Raw genomic sequence first — 9,752 nt, 5'->3', positions numbered from 1 at the left:
TTCGACCGCGTGCTTCATTTTGATTTGCAACTTTTGAAAATGCACAAAATTCCATAAACTGGTGTCAGTCTTTGTCACTTTTGAGTGTTTGGTAGCAAATTTGGTATCAAATTGGAGCTAACAAGATTCTGAACACGACCGTATCAATTGTCATAACGAGATCAGGTTTTGGTGTAGGGCGGATTACATGACTGCGGACTTTCTTTATTTGAGCGGTTTACTATGCTGTAGTAGTAGACGATGTTATATACTTAGGCGTATTCAGTTAGGTGAAGGATAACAAGAGTGACGTAATTCGCGGTCTTTGACCGTGCTAATTTGGCTTAAATTTAGAAATAATAGCTTACGGACATGTTGTAGACAAATAGAGATAAGATGCAGATAAAAAAGTCACATAAAAACAACAACAATATAAGCTTATTTTCATTCAAACATTAATACAAAAATCTTACCCTAGGCCTATTGAAGTAAAAATAAATAAAAATAAAATTAAAAAAAAGATAAAAATGCTGTTACCCGGAAGTGAACCCATGTCCTCGGATTGCCAGCCCCTGATGATCACCACTTGGCTACTTAGGGAGATCTGCCATTCCATTGAAATAATACACATAACAACAAAGCTGCATTTTGCAGAAAACTCCATTGAAAGTGAATAACCAGATCAAAAGATATGAGCAATTACAGATTTTCCAAAACATCAGGAAACAAAGGGAATTATTTCCTTTGTTTGGTTATATCAAAATTTTCGAGTTCCGACTGATTTTGCTTGATCGCATCACATTTATGTTGCTAGACACGATCGTATTGTGGCTCTTATTAGGGAGGAAATTATGTAACTACACCCCCCAGTTTGATATTTTCAGTGACCAACCCATAACAGGCGACTTTCGTGGTACTCAATCTGATTTCCAATACATCCATCACAGAAAACCCGACCTCCTTATTTGTGACCATGCAAGCTTTTATTGTTGAAATATCTTGCCCATTTGATGTTTTTGCTAACACATGTTATAACACCAAATTCAATGTATACCAACCGCTCAAGGTTAAATACCACTATTTATGTATTACACGGGTTTCAATGGGAATATGGCTAATTTCGGGTGGAATTCCTCATATTCAGAACTCTCACAGTTAAATGCCACTAATATCAGCAAGTGAAACTATATGATTTAGATGCCAAATGATCAAAGACTCAACATAGGTTGACCTGAGACTTTTCTTGTTTTAACGCACTGAACCGTAAACTCGAAGTTGAAAGTTACAATATGGTAGGGCGAATATTTACTACAAACCGAAGCTATTTTGGCTATATAACTTGATCAATTTCAGCGATTTCAAGGTGCCATGCAAACAAATAGTTGCTCGTCATATTTCCATGTATCGCCCAGGCCTATTAGTGGTATGTAACCTGAGAGTACTAAATTAAGAGAAGCGCTACATCGATCGCTAAAGTTGGGACAGTGTGAGCTCGATACCTGTATAAGAGTCTGTTCGTCACGCCACAAATCCTGAAAGGTGATTATGAATATGTAATGATATGAATGAGCTAAATGTGACGTAGCTACGAAAAGGCGCTGTTATTGGATGTATGTGGTTCATTTTCCTATGAGTTGTTGTTGTTGTTGTTTTAAATGTTTGTTTTTTGTCTTTTATATGAACGCACCGCCAATTAAGGCGTGTGCCACTGATTTAAAAGCGTCCGTTCAAATAAATAAATAAAATAAATCAAATAAAATATGCCCACATTGTTGTTGTTGGGCAGACGTCACGATCTGCGAACGGTACAAAAGGTGACTAATAGAAATATATTACGGCTCTTGGCAGCAGACAGATTGCGCTGTTCTCTGACCCTGAGTGTTTGTCACGTAGACATACCGTGACCTGGGAAACATGTACAAAGCAGGGGATGCGACTGTGCCACATGTTATTGTCTTCGGAATCGGTATAGGCAATTTGTACAGAGTGCCGCTAGCCTGATGTAACCTATATATGCACAAAAGTGCTCCAATCTCGGGTAAAATGCCATGAATGTAAAAAATTGACATTTGCAATACATGTTTTAACAAGAACGTTTCTGGAAAACTGCATGACGAGTAAAAGATCAATGATTCACAGACACCCTGTATGATGACTGTTTCGCTGTTTTTGCTTCAACCTAGGGATATATTTGGAAATTCGTATCTGCAGCCTGTCCTAGCACGATCAGATCAGATTAAGATTGATTTAGGGTTAGTTCACACACATTTCAATGGACAATCTCCGTGTATGGATATCACGTTTAAATTTGGTCAACTTTTAACACATCGCTGTAGCTTTATTATAATGATTTGTTACAAACAAAAGGGATCATAATAATAATTAGACTTTCCTTCGTATGTTCATTATCCTTGACTGTCTTTAACATAATGTGAAATGGACAAATTGTTTGCATTTTCAACGATGTATCACGTATTTAGCCAGTTTTAAAGATTTTGCACGTGCGAAATCAACGTAGATACGTCGTTGAAAGTGCACAAAATATGTCCATTTCACAATATGTTAAAGACGGTCAAGGATAATGAACATACGAAAGAAAGTCTAATTATTATTATGATCCTTTGTTTGTGACAAATCACTATAATAAAGGTACAGCGATGTGTTAAAAATTGACTAAATTTATACACGATGTTCATACGCAGAAATTGTCCATTGAAATGTGTGTGATACTTTCCGTATGAAAAATGACATTGCGATTTCACATTTTGGACTCCAACGTAGCATTAAAACGTACGAGCCACGTTGAAATATGCTGATTTTACCTCGTGTCGAGGTAAGGGACACGTAGAGAACGAGTGTTTCCCTACGAATGTATCCCCGGGGTGGTGAATTATTATAGCAGTTATTGTTAACTACATGTATGCACACAACACAGGGGCACTCACAATAGGCAATTGAACCCTACTGGTAGTGCTGTGCTGTAGATATAGGAGATGAACTAGTTAGCTTCATATATGAAAAAAGTATAAAAGCTATGATTTTAGTACTTGCTCTAGATGTTTCAATTACTTATTTTTTTCAAAATATCTGAATTTTCAACCCGGTACAAGCTTTAATAACGGGGGACCATACATTTGTATAAGAAAGAAATATACCATCTATATCCAAACTCCCGTGTTATTCCAATGCACATTTTGCTTCACTGGGCTGCCCTGGCTTGGTCGCATTTGCAAGAGGGATGGCACGAAACCGCAATAGGTACACATTTAGTACTTTCTGTCAATCAAGTATGGTTTATTCTCTACATGTCAATTTTTAAATCATTAGCATAGTCCTTATAATAACGGGGGACCGCCTTGATGAGTAAATGACAGCAAACCAGGACAAATACCCCAAAACTCAGTCAGTGGGGCTCCGCCCGTACATTTCAATAGCGTCTTTATCGATTGGATTAGTCCACCGTAGCGGACAATTCGATCGCTCATTTGATTAATATTATCACGTGGTAATAAATGTGTGTTGGACAATCTAACAGCCTGTCTTGGCAATTAGAAAATACTGTTGTGACACAATGCTTACATCAACGTCAAGGGCGTAGTCTAAGTTCTTAAATGGCGTTTGATCTGTTCAATGTGCTTGTTTTAATCTCGATATATGTTTAGTTAACAACAAAAGGGTAAAATCACATTTACACTTACAGGATTGATGGGATTAATTATAGGTTTAGGCCTTTTAGCACCCCATATCCATTTTCTTTCCAGTGCTGATCAATCTTTCCTTTAAACTGATTTGTAGTATTGACTCCAACAAATTCCACACATCTACCACTCGCTGGGAGAAGAAGAACGTCCTCAAATTCAAACCTTTCTTCAGCTGCCTTTTGAAGAGTTTGAATTTGTGACCTCTGGTGCCTGTGTTATGAGACATGGTGAAAATCTGATCTGGGTGGATATCTTCCAAGCCGTTGAGAATTTTGAAGACCTCGATCAAGTCACCTCTCAGTCGCCTAATCTCCAAGGGATACAGGTTCAGTTCTTCAAGTCTTTCTTGGTAGGGCTTCTCCCTCAGGCTTGGAACCAGTTTGGTAGCTCTTCTCTGGATCTTCTCAATGGCTTTGATGTCTTTTACCAGGTAGGGGTTCCATGCCTGCACACAGTATTCTACGTGTGGGCGAATGTATGCCTTATACAAGATAGGGAAGCTCTCCTTGTCAATGTGCTTGAAAGTTCTCTTAATAATCCTCAGGCTAGTCATAGCTTTGTTGGCTGCCTTTGTGCATTGCAGACTTGGTGTGCAATCGTCTGTAATGTATACACCTAGATCTTTCTCCTCTTTAGCTGTCATGATTTCTTCTTCCCCTAGAACATAGCTTCTCTCATTGTTGTTGATTCCCATGTGCATGCACTTGCATTTGGAGGCATTAAACCGGAGGAGCCACGTATCTGACCAATCTTTGAGATGGTTTAGGTCTTCCTGGATATCATCACCTCCTTTAGAGTTGTACTTCTGGACCCTGTTGTAAAGCTTTGTGTCATCAGCAAACATCTTTGTTTTGGACGATACCACTTCTGGCAAATCATTGACATACAGGACGAAAAGGATTGGTCCCAATACTAAGCCCTGCGGTACGCCGCTTAGGACATCAGCCCACTCTGACAAGCCTTTCCTTACTCCAACTTGTTGTTTCCTGTCTTGTAGGAAAGCTGCAATCCATTCAAGGATTTTGCCGGAGATACCATAGGCTCTCAGCTTTGACAACAGCCTTTTGTGACGGACTGTGTCAAAGGCTTTTGAGTAATCAAGGTAGATAACATCAACTCCAAATCCTTCATCTAAGCTGTCTGTCACATCTTCCAAGGTGGTGAGCAAATAAGACATGCATGATCTTCCACTGGTGAAACCATGTTGATCCTCTGAAAGAAGGTTGTTCTGGTTTACATGCTTGAGTATAGCATCCCTCAGTAGTGACTCCATGATCTTGCAGGGTACACAGGTAAGACTGACTGGTCTGTAATTACCTGCCTGACTCTTCGACCCCTTCTTAAATATTGGGGACACTCTTGCTTGCTTCCAGTCATCTGGGATGTTACCCTCCTCCAGCGATTTTGTGAAGATCTTGAACAGGGGTACTGCCATCTCACTCTTGCATTCTTTCAAAACATAAGAATGTACTTGGTCTATTCCAGGTGATTTGTCTTCCTTCAATGCATGTAACTTCTTCTCAACATCATCTACAATAAATGCCGCCCCACATAATTTTTCAATGCCGGGGCACCTGTCTGGTGATGTTGGCACATCTCCATCAGGTTCATTGGTAAACACGCTCTTGAAGAAGTTGTTTAAGACATTTGCTGTTTCCTGATCTGTTTTTGTCAGCTCACCTTTCTCGTCTTCAAGTTGTGAAACTCCTGCTTTCACCTTCTGCTTGGCTCTAACGTAGCTGTAGAAAGCCTTGGGTTTCTTTTTGAAACTCTTCATTATCTTCTTTTCATACTCCACCTGTGCTCTTCTGACTCTCTTTTTGGTCTTGTTGCTCTGCTTCCTGTACTCAGCGTAGTCTTTGTACTGCAGGGTCTTTCTGTATTTCTGGTACATGTTGTGCTTCTTCTTGATTGATCGTTTAACACCCGACTTTAGCCACGGGGGCTTTTTGCTTCTCTTCTTCCTTAGGGGAACATGATCCTCGATGGTTTTCTTGTACTCGTCGTTGAAGATATTCCATGCATTATTACAACTTGTGCCATGAAGAATGTCTTCCCAGTCAATTTCACTAAAGTGACTCTTGATCTTGTTGTAGTCCCCTTTGCTGTAGTTGTAACTCTTGGTGTTGTTATTCACTTCTTGAAAATTGGACCTTGTCTCATACTCCCAGTGCAGCCCGTCGTGGTCACTGCTTCCAAGCGGCGCTAGATGATTTATAATGCTAACCATCTGCTCATCTCTGGAAAGGACTAGATCCAACATCGATGGTTTCTGACCAATTCTCCTCCTAGTTAGTTTTTCTACATGTTGCACCAGGTACTCGTCTTGTGTGACATCATAAAACTTCCTCGCTTCTGCTGGGTTTGGACCACTGCCAACAGTGCCCTGGATCCAGTTGATCTCTGGGTAGTTGAAATCTCCATGATTAGAAGATGTGTAACATTCTTCACTTTGGCAGTGTATATCAGCTGATCGTAAAGCTTCCGACTGTTTTGCTCCGTACTGTTGGGACTTCGGTAGCAGAGTCCAACTAGCAAGTTGTCTTGCCTTTCCAACTTGATCAGACACCAGACTGAGGTATTGAAATCATTGTCCATCTCTTGACATGCAACTGCTGATAGAGACTCATGAATATAAAGAATAACCCCGCCTCCTGTACCGGTAGGTGAGTCCTTGTCTATTCGGAACATAGCATAATTCTCAAAGGTAACTTCACTATCCATGATAGTCGCGTTGCACCATGTCTCCGTTATTCCAATTACATCAGGATGTAAGTCGTCAATTATTGCTTCAAGCTCTGTCCTCTTGTTCACCAAGCTCTGGGCATTAGTGCAATAGCAGGTGATCTTTCTTGTACTTTTGGAATCATCAGTGGATGTCCCCTCTTTGTAAATCTCTTCCTCTGTGCTATCATACTTAATTTCTTCTTGTGTCTTGTCTACTTCATCTCTGTCTACTTCATTCCTAGGATCAATGGACCGGAAGTCTGACCCATCATTATCTGAATCCTCATACTTATTTTCCTCATGTGTCTTGTCTACTTCATCTCTGTCTACTTCCTTCCTAGGACCAATGGACCGGAAGTCCGACCCATCACTGTCTGAAGTACAACTTGTATAGTGATCATCATCTTCTTCGGGTCTATACTCATTAGACACGTCTCCCACACTCGGTCTATAACTATTAGACCGATCTTCTTGACTACTACTACCACTAGTTGTAGAGTCGTCATCATGACTAATACCACTTGTACTAGACTCATCTTCGTCTTGTGAATTACACACCTCTCTATTAGATCTGTAACTGTAAGTTAGTCCACCATCTTGACTAACTCTTGTAGACTCATCATCATCTCTAGGCCTATGATTTTTTATTGACCTTGCATCTTCACTTTGTCCAAAACTTATGGACTTCTCATCACATGATCTATCACTTGTCCGTGCATCAGCTCTAGATGATCTGTGGCTTTCAGATCCCAACTTACTGTACTTGCTGTCATGCTTCTTGGCATCAGCTGTATTGTGTCTAATTCTTTTAGACTCATCTCTTGGTGCGACGTACGTGCTTGGTGCTGACGTGCTAAGTGCATGTGTGCTGTGCGTTGTTGTGTTACTTCAATTAAACTTCCTCCTCTCCTTCTCCTTGTCTCCTTCCACCTCCACGAAAGGGCTGGTCGCTTTTAACGATCCTCCGATTTCTGATGACTAACTCACTTTCACCTTGTTCTTTTCTGTTGTTCAGATCTACACGAAGCTTTCTATTTTGCACTCTTTCCTGGTAAGTTAGATCCGGGGTGATATATACAATACTCATGGCTTCGTCATCAATTTGTCTCAGTTTCTTGGCATTTGACAAGGCTTTCTTCTTCACATACTCGTCACTAACAGTAACTTTCAGTAGTCGTGGTCTCTTGTTGGTGTTGTTCGATTTCTTCCCTAGTCTAACAGGCTGGGTGACTCCTGCGTCCGTAACTTCCAGTTGATCCAGAATATCAGTCACTTGCTTCGCATCATATGCTTTCCTATCTTCACTCTGTGTACTACTGGACTCTGGTATGTTGTGTACTATCAGGTTGCATTGCCTGTTATTCCTCTCTCTCTGCTCCTCTAAGTAGTGCGAAACCTTCTCCTCAATCATTTCTTCTAATCTTTCTTCCCTGTTGATAGTAGCTTGCTCAAGTTTCCTAAACCCTTCAATCATTACATCAAGCTTCTTCTTCACTTCCATCATCTCATCTGTTTGTTTACCTGGACTACCACGTAGGCCCCTACCTTGAACGAAACAGGTCACCGCTGGAATGCATGCATCACAAAACCACATGAGGTTAGCCTGGTATTTACTTTTCTTGGTTAGTAATTTGTACTCTGTCTGATTGAAGCCTGCACACATTGTGCCACTTTTACTAGGAAAGTGGGCTGTACATGTAAATCAATGATACATGTAGCACCAAGTTTATCAAGAGTTCCTTCGTGGAATCAAAAGGATGCATCAATTACACAACAATACAAAATTGTCTTTACTGTTTTTTTATTTGTTTTTACTGTTTATCACGATGCAGGTATAATGATTTTTCTCTTTTCCCACTTAAAACAGATTAAAAGATAAATAAATATTTCACATTCTGCTGTAAAATTAAATACATGTGCATGTCAATAATTTTTATCATGGTAAATACTGTTCTTTTTGTCACTCAAACATGTTAAAAGACAAACAAATATTGCACACTTATAGGTTAATGAACTCGTATTACTTGTTGGTAGAGAAATTAGACAAGATAATGCACGCGCGCTGATCATGTTGATTAGTATTTTGCACGAGCCCCGAAGCCGGGGAGTGCATTAGACGCATCAACATCAGCTATCATTGATTTACATGTACAGCCTCTTCCCTAGTAAAAGTGGCACAATTATGATTTTACCCTTTCGTAGTTAACTAACCATATCTCGAGATTAAAACAAGCAAATTGAACAGAACACACGGTATTTGAGAGCTAAGACTCTTCCCTTGACATTGATGTAAGCATCATGTCACAACGATATTTTCTCATTGCCAAAGAGGGTGCTTTTTACTTGCACAACTTTTTTGAGACAGGCTGTATAATGGTTTAGTACTGCATATCTCGGTTTAATCTTCACTAAGCGGGTTTATGACTGGAAATGTCACGGTGAATTTGCCATGGACATAAGTGCAATATGTTTGTCAAAAAGGGGAGAGGGGCAAGCATTTTTTGGCAGGGGCGGCGTTAGGGGGACATTTGCCCCCTCAAATATTTGTCTTGCCCTCTCGAAGATTTTATGGTAATCTAATCTTCCATTTTCTTAAATTATCTTGGGAGTTCTATGCGAACATCTTGAACAAAAGGTGGAAACCCCGAAGACTATAGGCCTAGAATAAAAATGGCAGGCTCCCGATACATTCCCTCATTTCAAATATATAGTTTTGGTTTCTCTTTTGTTCAGAAACCAAAAATCAAGGGATTAAAAAGTAGAGCTGATCTGATCTGCAATCATAACACTATTATGCTGGGAGGACACAGTATAGGGTATATAACCAGAAGTATACAATAGCCTATTGTGCTAACATAATTATTATCATGATTGATATCGGAAATCTATCCGCGGACGACAGTTGATGCTCTCTGTCGAAGGTAGGTGGCATATTACACTCACGAGTTCTAGGCCTAGAAATCATATACCGGGTACATGCGCGTATACTGAAGGATGGGGTGGGGTGGGGAATTTGTTTGTTTGTATGAAACATAAACGATGCATGGAGATGATTTGATTATGAATTAGTTTATTATCCCCAGGAAGCACAACCCATACCTCTTTAAGAGGGGCTCCCTCCCTATATAACCACCTCTTTCCTAAATTACCCCTTTCCCCTCCTCCTCCCCTACATTCGATATCTTCATCTCGAGCTCTCCTCCCCTTCTCTTTCACTTCCAATGCTCTCTCTCATATGTTTCTCTCTCTCCCGGCCCATATCCCCCTTGCCCTCCAAACCCCCCCCACACACACACACCCCAATCTCTTCTCCCCTCTATCTTCCACTTTTTGCAGTAAAAATTG

This window comes from Amphiura filiformis, unplaced genomic scaffold, assembly GCF_039555335.1.
Source record: "Amphiura filiformis unplaced genomic scaffold, Afil_fr2py scaffold_85, whole genome shotgun sequence".
NCBI lineage: Eukaryota > Metazoa > Echinodermata > Ophiuroidea > Amphilepidida > Amphiuridae > Amphiura > Amphiura filiformis.
This window is presented reverse-complemented; position numbering follows the sequence as displayed.